Source organism: Bidens hawaiensis, unplaced genomic scaffold (assembly GCF_021521415.1).
Source record: "Bidens hawaiensis isolate Kalapana, Puna unplaced genomic scaffold, B.hawaiensis_p1.1 tig00030221_1, whole genome shotgun sequence".
Lineage (NCBI taxonomy): Eukaryota > Viridiplantae > Streptophyta > Magnoliopsida > Asterales > Asteraceae > Bidens > Bidens hawaiensis.
Genome location: NW_027495030.1, coordinates 211344 through 225771, shown reverse-complemented (window position 1 = coordinate 225771; position 14428 = coordinate 211344).

Genomic DNA, 14428 nt, shown 5'->3' with positions numbered 1-14428 from the left:
AACGATTTAATGTTTGTATTTTTAATGTAAAAGCTATAAATGAAAGTTATGTGTTTTTGAGTTACGAATATGCGATAACGATTTAATACTTGTAGTTACCGGTTTGCCTTGTAGTTACCGGTTTGTTTATATTGTGAAAAAATAATGGTTATTTAAAAAAAAAAAAAAAAAAAAAACCGGTTAACCGGTTAGACCGGTTATTAAAAAACCGGTTAATAAAAAAACCGGTTTATTAACCGGTTCCCAAACCGGTCGTAACCGGTTTGACCGGTTATGGTTTTCATGCACAAAAACCGGTTATTAACCGGTCCGGTTATTAACCGAACCGGTTTTTTTCCAGGACGAAAAAAACCGGTCCGGTTAATAACCGAACCGGTTTTTTTAAAAAAACCGATTTGTGCACCTCTACCAGGGGCGCTGCCCCCGGACCCCCGTTAGATGAGAGTTTCATTAACTTAGATGTAGGAAGTAGTAGTAATGGATAATTGACACGCGTAATGTATTGTACAGTTGGCCGTGCTCAACTAAGGAAGGGCATTACCATTAACGGCGAGAGAAACCGAATCCAGGTGAGTTCTAGCCCCATTTCCTGGTTATGTTTTCGGGGCTGTGTGCATACTAGTTAAAATGCTTATCTTAAGTGATAGGTATATGATACGTGTATGATCGTGCATTGAATGTTATTACTATATGATGGTTATGTGAATGAATGTGTATGTAAATATTATATACATAAGACAAGTAAAGTATGCGCTTATGATAGGGACCAGACCCTCATAATATCTGAGATGATAGGGTCCAGACCCTCCTAATATCTGAGATGATAGGGACCAGACCCTCCTAATATCTGAGATGATAGTGACCAGACCCTTATAATATCTGAGATGATAGGGACCAGACCCTTATAATATATGTGATGTTAGGGACCAGACCCTTATAATATCTGTGATGTTAGGGAATCGAACCCTTCTAATATTCGAGAACTAGGGACCAGACCCTTATAATATCTGTGATGTTAGGGACCAGACCCTTATTATATCTGTGATGTTAAGGAATCGAACCCTTCTAATATTCGAGAACTAGGGACCAGACCCTTATAATATCTGTGATGTTAGGGACCAGACCCTTATAATATCTGTGATGTTAGGGAATCGAACCCTTCTAATATTCGAGAACTAGGGACCAGACCCTTATAATATCTGTGAGGTTATAGGGCGAAAGGCTCTTTAAAACGTATGATTATGTATGTAAAGAAAGTATGAAGGTAAAAATGAAAGTATAAGCACTTAGGTGTGTATGAAGGAAAGTTAAGAGGTTAAGTATGAAATGTAAGAATGTGTTGTATGATTATGTGATTAACTAGAACTCACTCAGCGTAGCTGACTTTTAGTATGCACGCAGGTGAGTAGGATGAGGCAGCTCGCTTGAGGAGACACGTGGCACTGAACAAGAGTCTGGCATCTGAAGACTTATGATGTTTTAATTTTAATGCTTTAATGTTGAAAGACAAAGGATGTTTTGAGACAAGTTATGAATTATGTAATGTTTTATGAAAGTTTTATATTCCGCGTAAATGTTTTAATTAACTCTGATATTTAGAACGGTGTTTATGAGTAAATCCAACATGAAAGTAGGGCTACCGGTAACGGGCCTTACAATTATCCGAAATATCCAAAAATTATCCGAAATATTCGAAAAATTATCCGAAATTTATAATAATATTTAGTATTCGGAATTTTCAAAATCACAATCCGAATATGAAAATTTGAATATCTGAGATTTGAATATCTGAATTTTCGGATAATTCAGATTCGGATTTTTTTGAACACCACTACTGTTGACGGTAGTCCTATGTTTTGTCAATGAACCAAGGATAACCAGTATAATAACAATGAGTTCACACAAACAATTCATATTATATTTACCATTTTATAAAGTTTGCCACAGGCTAAAAGTTTTCCAACACCCTAAAATTGTACTCAATTTGCTAAATTGGTTCTTCAAGACTTCATGTTAGATCTATAGGTTTTGTACTGACTTGTACTTTGACTGAGATTTGAACCTTTGACCTATTTCATCTCTACAAAGTAATCTCTTTTTAAGTAACTTAAATATAAATTGTCACATCTAATCAACACAAGGTTTTAAGTGATACTTTTCTTTTGCCATTCACATAACACAACCAAGTGTTAGATAATTAATTAAATAAATGATGAATGAAACTTCTATTTTATCTTTACTGTCATTTTATATATGCAAAACATGAGAAAGAAGGATGTTCAAGACAAAAAGGTAATTGAAGTGAGTGCAGAATCTTTGCATTTTTCAAACCAAAAACTGACAGACATACTTTCTGGATTTATGTAGTAATTAATGTTGTTCTTTATTCATGGATTCCTAGCTACAACCTCTCCCAATACTTGTTTAAATATTTACACCTTAAACAATCTTATTTAGGCTGAGGGGTGTGGGGGGCTTTAATAGGGGCTCCAACCAATAATATTATGACGTGTGGCAGAGAGAGAAACTGGATAAGGGGGGTGTTGGAGCCCCCGTTGGAGCCCCTGACCCTTGTGTGGAGGGGCTCCAGCGATTTTTTTTTTATTTTTTTATAAATATATTCAAACAATGTATTATTAAAAAAACTCATAAATTATTAAAAAAAACACACATTAATAAAAAAAACACATTAATATCTAAAAATAAAATAAAAATTAAAGTACTAAAAAAAAAACATTCTTCTTATTCTTCGGCTTGGTCTTCTTCTATCAACCTCTTTCGGATACGTTCTTTTTGCTTTTCCATTAGCATTTGATCGACCGGATTTAGGTTACTGAAGTCTCTAGTAAGAAAGTCCAAATCTCTCATTCGACTTTTTTCCTTTTTGTCATAAGAGACCACCTCCATGGTTTTGTTGAATTTATTGAGGGATTTAACAAGATTGGCGATGTTTACGGCTTCCCCCTCAGCCGGTTTTTTCCCCTTGGCGTCCCTTCCCAATGGCCACCTCCTCGGCGGTGAAGACGTTTCCTCCTCCGCAATGTTTAGGTCGAATCCAACGCGGCAATCCGACCCGGTTGAAGTGCTATACGCTCCATACGAACTAGTTTTAGTCCGTTTCGGCCTTACTTCCGCATCAAAGTCCGGCGCCACCAGCTCAACCCACTTGGAACACCTTTTCAACCTCTCCCACAACTTTAAATCGTCCCACGTCTTCACCATCCCATACCTCCGCAAACACTCCTGCTTCCACTCTTCGACCGTGAAATTGTAAACCGCCAAATCATCACTGTCACTTGGTCTCATACGACCGCTGTTCCTGTTGAAAAGATTAGTAAACAAGCCGACAAATTTTCTGATTTCGGACCACCGACCCGAAATCATATCGGCGTTCCGCTCTGTACTCCCAACGAGCATGTAGAACGTCTCCCTAACCTTTGTCCAAAAAATCTTGCTCTTTTGGTAGTCGGCTGCAAAATGACTAAATAAATTAGATTTGCATTTAACTTTTTTATTAAAAATCATTTTTAAAAACGTTAAAACAATTACCGCAACGCCGATCCTCAGAAATGACTATCCAAGCCCGACACAAGGCTTCCTTCTCATCCGATGACCACGGAGTGGCTTTCCGTTTCGTCCTCGGAGTCGAAGCCGGTCCCGACCCGTCCGTTGCAACTTGTTTTTTCCGGTGGACGCGTCTTTTTGGTCCCGTAGCTTCACCGTGTGATTCTTGTGTCTCCGGAACAACAAAGTTAGGAGACGGTTGTGTGTTGGATGGTTGAAAGTCGGATGATTCTTGCGGCTCCGAATAAAACATCGGTTGGTGCGGTGACGACCATAAATCATCGTCAAGATAATCTGAATCAAGGTTTAGGAACCAATTTCCAGCCATTTTTTTAAAAAAAAGTTGAGAAGATGAATTGATTTTGGGTGAAGGTTTGAAGTTTTGGTATAAAAATGGGTGAAATGGGGTATAATTATATAGGAAAAATATTTTTTTTTTGGTTTGTTCGGCTCCCAACGGTCAAAAAACCATCAAAAGTTGTGCAGCCCTCTCTTCTCCCGCTAACCGGCTCACGCCTGCATTGTTTTTCGCGTTAGCGCCCCGTTAGCGCCCCCGCTAGCGCCCTGGTGGTGTGGTGTTAGCGCCTGGGGGCGCGAGCGGAGGGGCTCTAGCGCCCCCGTTGAAGCCCCACACCCCTCAGTCTTAGAAGTTATCACATATATAGTAACATTAAAATTGAGGTATATTGGTTTTAAATAATCTAAACTATTGTTTTTTAGGCTTTTAGCTGTTGCTTTCAACTAATGAAATGATTGGTGATATTCCCATCTTTTATCATTTTCTCTTCCATCGAACTCTAACTAACAGAGTACTAACTTCGCTAAGATGATGATGGTGATATGTCATGCCTACGCGTCAATAATGCTTATGTGGCTGTAGGCATGACACACCATCATCACATTAACGGAGTTAGTATTCTGTTAGTTAGGGTTCGATGGAGGAAAAAATGACAAAAGGTGGACCGTCACCGGCCATTCGTTAGTTGAAACTGATAACGGCCAAATGGTGACAGTTAGGATTATCTAAAATCGATAAACCTTAAAATTAAACTAATGTTTCCCGAGTCTTTATAACTTTGTGATTCTTCAATTTTTCATTCGCATTTACATAACATATTAGTTGTTCATCTTTTATCATAAGTTAAACGAGTAATCTACAATTACGAAGTAATCCGGCTAGTTGAACGTAATAGTTATGGATTCGAGATTGAATGTGTATGTTTGAAAAGGGTAGTGCAAGAACCAAGATGAATTTGATGTTTTTAATTACATTGTTCCTTATAACAAGCTGATTTTATCAGATTATAATCTGAATTTTTGCTTGATTTTAAGAGCAGACAGTTTCTCCATGTTGGTGGTTTCCAAGAAATCTAGAGATCAAAAAATCCTTATAAAGACATATAAGAACTCATAAGTAGTACTACATGCATATGAAATTATATATTATTTATATTCATATAATTTTTTTTATGGAAATGCACACTGAATAACAAATCTCAACCATTTAAATTTTAAATCCATATCTCATGTATTTTGAATTTTATACTGTATGTACACATAGGGTCGTCTTATAAGGGGAGTAAACTCAAACTAAGGCTTTAGGCCTTCATTTGAATAAGACCTCCAATTTAGTCTAAGTTAGATAAATACATACTAAATAATGGAAATTAGACCGCACTTTTGACCAAAAAAACATTAAATGGTTGTTAGATGGTTCAAAGTTGGGAGTTCTAAAAAAATCGGTGGTGGAAGGCATCTTCTTAACGACATGGTGGGTATTATGAAATTTCAGAAATGAAGCTATATTTCGAGCCAATGATCCATGAAAAAATCTTATTTTAGAGACGATTATTCATTAATATTTATTCTTAATATTGGTGGGATCGAATGGATGAAAAGTCCACAATAGTATAGGGTTCAGAAGTTTTGTCAATGTATGGTGTTAGATTCTGCCATATGATAATTTCCATATGATACTATGGATCTTAATCATCTTATAAGATCGTATAACTTTTTTTTTAGTTTCTAATTTCTTTTTATGTCAATTGCTAACCGGGTTTTAATTTTTTTACGGAAATTGTAAAACATAAAAACTGCACTTTTAAATTTCAAGCTCGTTGACGTTTCTAGTTATTTGTACATACTAAATTTAAATTATTTGTTTTAGATTGTAATTCTTTTTAAGGAAATTACGATACTACTTGTAAAAAGGTAAACTAGACTTTTAAGTTTTCAGTTTCTTTCTATTTTTTTTTAAATCTATTATACGATACAAAAACAACACTAATTTATTTAACCCACACATAAAAAATTAAGCTGAATCTGTTGCCTTCACCAAGCTACATTTAGACACACAGGTAAATACAAAATAAAAATCCAACTTAAAAAATCGAAATTATGTAAAGCTGAGCTTGCCAATACACATCCACTTTTCAGTAGTGCAAACCACGCTTTCAGTTTTGTGTCATTTGTTTTTATCTAGCAAGATGCTACTAAAATATTATCATTAATATTGATCATAGAAAATGTTTCACTAAATTTGCCACAGTTAAAACAAAAAAATATAATAAAAAGAAGTCACTAAAATAAAGCGAATAATTCAAGAATGTCACTTTTAAAGAGAGATTTGTGAATCGTCCTAAAAACGAAGGAATTACAGAAATGTATGTCCCCTTCAAATTCGTCGCCGGCGATGTGCCTTTTAGACGACACGACAAGTTTTGTTGTCCAACAAGAAGATGACATATGTCACCAAAGAAGTCAGCCATGTGTTTGCCAAATATTTGTTCAGACCGCATAAATTTTTGTTCACAAATTTAATCGGGACACATATTTTTCAAAATTTTGGTCGGAACGCATCGATTTTTTTTAAGTTTTAGGTCAGAACGCATTGATTTTTCAAATTTTGTTCAGAGTGCATAGATTTTTCAAAGTTTTGGCAAGACCACCCTGTTTTTTATGACAAATGTCATCTTCTTGTTGCATGAAAAAACCCATCATGATGATTAAACGATACATTGCTGGCGACGTGCTAGAAAGGACAAAACTATTAGATTTTTGAAGGGACAAAACAAGAATCTCTCTCCCTAAAACATTTTTTTGTAATTTTAACTAAAATAAATAATCGGTAATCAAATATCCAGGCGCCGTATAAGTTATAACCTACACACAAAAAATGTGATCAGAAATTCAAAATTGCTATTAGTGAAGAAACATATAAACAGAAACAAAAATGGTCTAGAATTAATTGATATTTGACCTTTATATTGACACACTTTTTACATAAAACTAGTGAGTATAGTAGGGCCTAAAATTATAACCCTGTACTGTTAACTCTTTATTAAATTTTAACGTGTATGCTATATTTGTCACTAGATGACACTTATCATTAAGATTTCATGGATGATATTTTGTCACACAGTAATGATTGTACTGTATTAGGCCCATGCAATACATGAATAGGCAATTAATCTGTAAAAGAGACAAAGTCCGTGTGCAATGAGACAAACTTATAACTAGTAAAATACCATTAAATCTTAACACGGGTATCGAACATGAAAATGTCTCGTTTAACACTTGATTTTGGTAGTTTGAGCATGACAGTTATACGCATTATGTACCAAGAATAAGGATAAATAATGTGCTTCAGCCTCTTAATTTTAATTATTTTTTAAAACAAGTATAAAATTATATAGCGCATTTTTTTTTTGCTAAATGGTTCTTCTCGTGCCTAAACAGGTGCCGATCATGCCTACCCTAACAAAATGAATAATTTTTAGTGACGGACAGATGTATGATAAATCCGTTAGTGGAGGTGGGTACCGATAATAATTCACTAACGATCCTCCGTAAAAAATATATAATTTACGACTAATTACCAACGGATCATAAACTATTACCGTAATTCAAGGCCGGCTATGAGGCAGGCCGGGTGGTCGATTGATCCTGGCCCGACATTCCGATATTAAAAAAGTATATATTCTTAATGTTTAAAGTTCATACCTAATTACTCAACTAACTTTAAGCCCAAATTTTTTTCCGCCTTCTATTCAAAACTTTTACACGTTTCTTAGAGACGACCGTGTTGTAATTGTGTAATGGTGAAAGAGTGTGGGGACTAGTATTTGATAATGGGGATGTGGGAAGAAGGAAGAAGAATCCCAAGAAAACCAAAAAAGACAGGAAAAGTGAAGCTTCCAAAGAGCATTTGGACAAGAGAGTCAATGCCAAAAGGCATCTTCCTTTTCTATCATTTTTTTTTTCATCTTTTTCTATGCAATATGGGCAATATGCCACCATGCTTGCATCTATATGAATGGTTTTTACCCTTTTAACGTTTTGTATTGATAATTGTAATTAATTAAATCAAATAAGAGATTTGAATGGATGTACATAGACAATTTTGACACAAGAGTGGTTTGAAGTCATAATAGATACATAGTTTGGTTGAGGCTACAAGTTTCACATTTACCCTTAAAATAAAACAGTTTCATAGGGTATAACAACCGAAACTATAGTTGTACTGAGACGACCAACTAGCCTGAAATTACTCATGAAAAGAGTACGTCGTAGTTGCTGGAATTTTGTGGTACTTCTCTTAAATTCTATGGTTTCTCATCCTCATGGGCGAACTCTTTGTGTTCCTCGAGTTCTCCTTGGACTAATTCGAATAATACATGTCAATATAAACCAAGAAGATAAAGTTAAAGTTTGAATTAAATAAATTAGGTTTATCAAGTTTGATTTATTAGTTTATTTAATTAAGCGGAGTTATGTTAGATTAGTATTGAGTTAGTATACACTATACATATCCGATTGTTGTAAAGGTTTAGGTGTGTCGAGTTTATTTTTGATTAATGGATGTGTCGCTTACCTGGTTGGCAACAAATTCCGTTTGTTTCCAAATTCCAAATCCATTGCTTGAACAATATTCTAATTACTAGAACTAAGATGCTAGCCTTAGTTTTATAGTTATGCCGAAATAAAATTGTCTAATCAGTTAACTATATTAAACGCAATTAAATTGTATTGTCTTTTAAGAACATTTTAATTTTATTTCATTGGGCTGCATTTCATTTTAATAAGATGGGCTTCACTTTCCATTTTGTGTCATTACTCTGGACCGCAATTATCATGAACTTGGGCAAGAATTTGGGCTACAACTTTTATAAAGAAACCAACTTGGCAAGTTAAATGTGCCCATTTTGCAAGAGAGATTTAGAAGCTGTCCATCATGTATTTTTTTTTATTTGAAGTCGCTCCTCGGCTTAGAATTCGGTTCGTGCATGGTTACATCTATCAGGTTCGAGCTTAATGGTTCCTAACAAACTACATACTTGGCTAGATCAGTGTCAGTTATACAGCAGCAAGAAACAAATGGTGGTAGGGATTATATTTTCTACTTGGTGGGTGATTTGGAAGGCTAGGAATGAAGCAATATTTAAAGCTAATAATTTGAAGTCGGAGCTAGTTTTTGATTCCATCCTACATTTTTCGTTTTTATGGATTGTTACTAGAAATAAAGCACTTAAAATCTCTTTGACTGAGTGGATTCAAAACCCACTTCTTTTCATGTAATTGTGTGTCTTTGATGTTTGGTTAACTTTTTCTAACCATCTTTTATATAATCTTGTTGCTATAAAAAAAATTAATAAATTAAAAATTACATTCTGTCAAATGATAGGATGGTCGAAAATTTTGTTTCAACTTTAAAAAGTAAGATGATTGAATACTTGTGAAACGTTTATTTATTATGTATTTTTTTTATTTTTTTTTAAAAGCAATTAAGACTTCTTGTGTTCTGTTAAAACTTATTGTGGTCACCCATTTAAGTCATATTGTGACCCCTTATTAATTATTTTGACTTATAATGACTCACTGCTCATTTATGTCACATTGAGTAATAATAATGAGTTATGATAGTTTTTAATGTGTTGTAGCGGATCATAATACGTCTTGACATAATGTGCCAGAGTGAATGTTAAAGGGGTAAAATTTTGAATCATTATTCATTCTACCAGAAATGATTGACCTAATTTCACCTCAATTTATTTATGATTTAACCAATATTGATCATGCTTGACCAAGACTAACCGTGTTTGGTCACATTCTCATCGAACTTATTCTTAAATTTTATTGATAGCATCATGAGTGAATTTATTATTCTTTTTAAAGATTGGAATCGACTATCTTACATATTTCTACTCTATGAAAGTTACGATAAAACATGTATAACTTAAACTAATTAATTTTCTACGTGTATATTCCAAAATATGTTCTGTTTACGACATGCATATATGAGCTATCGTGACTGAATATGATTTGTTTATGACATGTATGATATGTTATCGGATGCTATATTATAATGTGATTAACTACAACGTATCGGGGCGTGACACTATGAAGAAGATACTACAGTTAGGCTTACAACCAGATCTAATGGTTTGATAATCTTGTAATATTTTGTACTAGGTTAGAGTCCGTGTTCCACACAGTTGAAAAATATAATAAAAATTAAAAATTGTTATATGTAATACATTAATTAATGTGAATTAATAATATATCATTTTGAAGTCAAGAAATTCAACACAATAATTACTTAAGTGGAGTTGGTAAGCATCTTTAGTTTGAAACATGAGGTCTTGAGTATCATACAATAATTTATTTTTTAAAATTTTACAAAATGTTATCTATAAAATAGAAAAATTGCTCACATGACATCTATGTGGCACACTATGTGAAAGCACTAAAATGATGTCATATGAAAAAATCATGTTGCTTTAATATATAGTTAGATTAAATGTTTTGTTTTTGGCATCTTGTTTGGTTTCGTTGTGGGCCAATCTCTGGGCCTTGTTTAAAATACATCGTCGTTCCCAAACAAAGTTCTAAAGATTCTGCTAGCTAGACAAGTGTCTTGCGGACACTTGATTGCGCTAGTCATTAAAGCTTAGATGTGAATTTTTGTACCTTTGAAGGTTTTTTTTTTTCTTTTCTTTTTGGTCTCTTTTTTAAAACAAAATTTCATTATAATTGACCAATAGCAAATGGCTAGATCATGGACACAAGGTTGACAACTTGCTTAAAATGTGGAACTAGGGTTTCAAGCCCATTCAGTGTCAACTTCATGTGTGTTTTCCATTGACTTCTGAAAACACTTGAGATGTCTATCTCTTCATTGGTAGGTAGTTTAGTACTAGATAGAATCCAAAAGGGTTTACAACTTTACATCCTAAAGTTTTATGAGTAAGTCAAAATTCCTACACAAATAGAGACGTCCCTCTTCTTTTAACATTCAAGAATCAATCCAAATAACAACTCATGTTGGTATGTTTTCATAATAAATGTTGTGTACCATATCTCTTTTCGATCGCATGGTCCAAGTGACACCAATATGAAAGTAACACCAATAATTATAAATCCATTTGAGATGTCATAAACCATATATATACAAGATCAATATAAACACACACATCTTTTTCCGAAAAATAAAATAGGTGGTCCTTCATCAATGAGGATGACAACTCCATATATTGTCATTTTTTCTTCATACAATGAAATGCATTCACTTTGTGACTTAAATGAATTTGCTTTTCCTATGTTAATTTGAGATGGATAAGTACATATAGCGTCTTTTGAAACAAATTATATTAAGAGGATATATAATGTATTATGGTGTAGTGATAAAATGCACATTTTGGCATTTATAGTTGTTTAGAATGAATAAGGTTGTCCGTAACTGCAAGATACCATCCTTTTCACATTCAAGCCTACTCAATATGCTACATCAACTTTTTACTCATTCTTCTCGTAAACTCATTTTACCCAAAACTACAATACATATCCTTTCCCCGATGTTTAATACTTAAATATATGCGATTTTGAGACGAAATAAATAAATAAATATAAAGACGTCGCATGCAACTAGGGATGGGCCTCCAAACGCAGCGATGCCTCAACGTCACATGCCAGTCATGCGGTCTCCATGTCATCACAAATGGGGTAAGAGAACTACATTAAAGAATGCCCAAGTGCATATAATTTTATAGCCATTGAGCTTAAAGGTTACATTAAAATAGGAAGTTTGTTTTTCATAAGAAGGCTAAGAAATTAGAGTGTACAATAGATGGCTAACATTAAATGAGTGGAATATCAACATAAAAGGGTGTTAAGGGTATTATGGTCCATCATGTTTTATGATTGTGTTGCGTTTTTTCTTTATTGTAATCTTAACTGCCATTACCGTTAGATTTGAGTACCATATATCCAGATGCATATGTTCTCGCTAATTAACAGGGCTTGTTAATGCATATCTATAACTAGAACCATCGATTGGATTGCATGCAAGAGCGCCACACTGTCGGAGACATGGCAATGGCTCCATCCTTCGTGACGCCACCATCTTTTCCTGGCGAGTTCCGCTACTCTGCTAACCACCGTCTATTACCTAAGGATTGCAAATGGTGGCGGTGGGTGGCAGAGGTAGGTGAGGATGGTGGAGGCAGGTGTAGATATGGGTGACGATGGAGTAAAGAGATGATAGGTTTTTTTTTAGATGTATGGTTATAATTTATGACAAACAAAAATACTCCCTTCTTAACCTTTCAATACTAATTAGTAATTATATCTAAATGACTAGCACGTCATCCACTAAATGTGATGAGAATATCTAGGGTTTTGGTTTCATACGCCTTTTAAGACGAAATAAACAATGGAAATACACACAATGATGTATGATTATTAAAAGATGGCGTATAAAACCACACCCCTTAAATTTTATTCGATGAGTTTCCCAACTCATAATTCGTACACATATCATCATGCATTACAAAAGTAGATTTGCCATGACTTGTAATGATGAATAAATTAAACAAAATGAAAGACGTACGGTTAGAATGTCTCAATCTTCAGGGAGTCATCACACACAACTCTCCCACTTTCTCTCTCTCCCTGCAAATTTCGTCTTTATCAAAACATTCATGACAAGGGTTTTGCTGTAAAGATGAAAAGGACCCACTAAATATGAGTAGATACACAGAGGGAGGAAGGTAGCATTAAAGATAAGAGGACAGTGAACTAGACAAAAAAACCATTCTGAATAGATATGTTTGCATTCATAATATGATCAATGCTATTGTCCCCATCTCACCCTCTGTCAGACGTCTATAACAAGTGTGTGATTTATGCATCTACACCATTTTTTTTAATTGTTGTGTACTCTATATATTATCCACACCCTCTCACCCACCACATAATCGTTTCACATGTATACCGACGCATAAGTTGACGCATAAGTTTAATGATTTTTATGTAAACGAGTTTTTAACAATCGGTGATATGTATGTATACGGCTATACAGGCGTCTAAGTGGGTGGATCCTTTGTAAATGGTTATTTTGCCGGGTAAATTCCAACGATGGAATATATATATATATATATATATATATATATATATATATATTCTTTTACATCGAAATAGAAGAAAAACGGTCAACAAACTGTGCCGTTAACTCATTTTGGATTTCAAAATAAAGTCTATTATAAACTACACGTATTAATTGATGTTGACATCATAGATTACTAGCATAACCCGTTGGATTTAGCTATGTAGCCACACAACCTCATATACGAGGAAACCAAAAGTATCAAAAGAAAAAGAAAAAACACGAGTTGGCTGACATTTTGGTCTCTGGTTGGATAGTAGGAAAATGTATGTGGGGACCCAACAGAAGTTTCACTTCTTGTAGACTTGGGGAGTTGTGTTTCCCCTGTGCCTGGTAAACAAAAGAAATTAGCGTGACTGGTAAATGGACGCTTAGGTGGAAGATTCCTGTATATGCGTATTTGGCTGTAAAATCGTTAAGGGTTAATTAGTGAAATAGTCAGTGTGTGTATAGCCTGGCCCTAAGAGAAATACGAGTTGAAAGGAAATCGGATTATCTCATCTATTTACTTGTCTTAAATTAGTTCATCTTAAGTAATCTTGTTTAAACATATGCTAATGCAAATTCTCATGGCATTCATTTCAGTGTGCTTTAAATTAAACATCTCAAGAATCAAGTGAAAATAAAACAGTCACGTGGTGCATTTGTGGAATATAAAGGTTGCACTTGATTCATGTTTCTTGACGCAACTAAACTAGAACAATATTGGGAAATCGTTCATGTAGTTTTTAAGGATTCTGGGACAAGACTTTACCTCAAATTTCTCAAATTAAACCCAGCATAAACATGGTTCAAACGTATTTAAAACAACCTGTCATGGGAATTTTTGTAAAAGAGACAATGACAGATAGCTATCACGGATATGAAAGTAAAACAAAAGACAACCTGGAAGATTGCTTTAGGACTTTAATTACCTTAACCTTATTTAGCAACTTTACCTAAATTAGGAGATCACAAATTAGGTATAAACAAATAACCTAGGGTAAGATCATATTTTGCTTATATTTCAACTTTACATATATTAATACTGATATGATCTAACTAGTCAGACGGTTGGTGGGTACTAGCAATTAATTGGGGATTAATCAATATTAATCGGATAATATTTTAATGTATAATTTTCAATTTTATATATAAATTGCATACATGTTTATATGTAATTTTCAGTTTTATACATACATAAATACATTTTGGTCAGAAATTAGCTGGAATTTCGTTGGTTTTTTATGAAATCTCGCCGGAAACTGCTGATTTTTGGTCGGAATCTCGCCGAACACCGCATATTTTGGTCAGAATCTCATAAAAAACCGCCGATTTTGGCCTGATTTGACCATTTGCCGATTAACCAAAAATTAATCAGTGAAGTGAGGACTAGCGATTAATCGGAGATTAATCGATGCTTAGTCGGGATTTTTACAACAC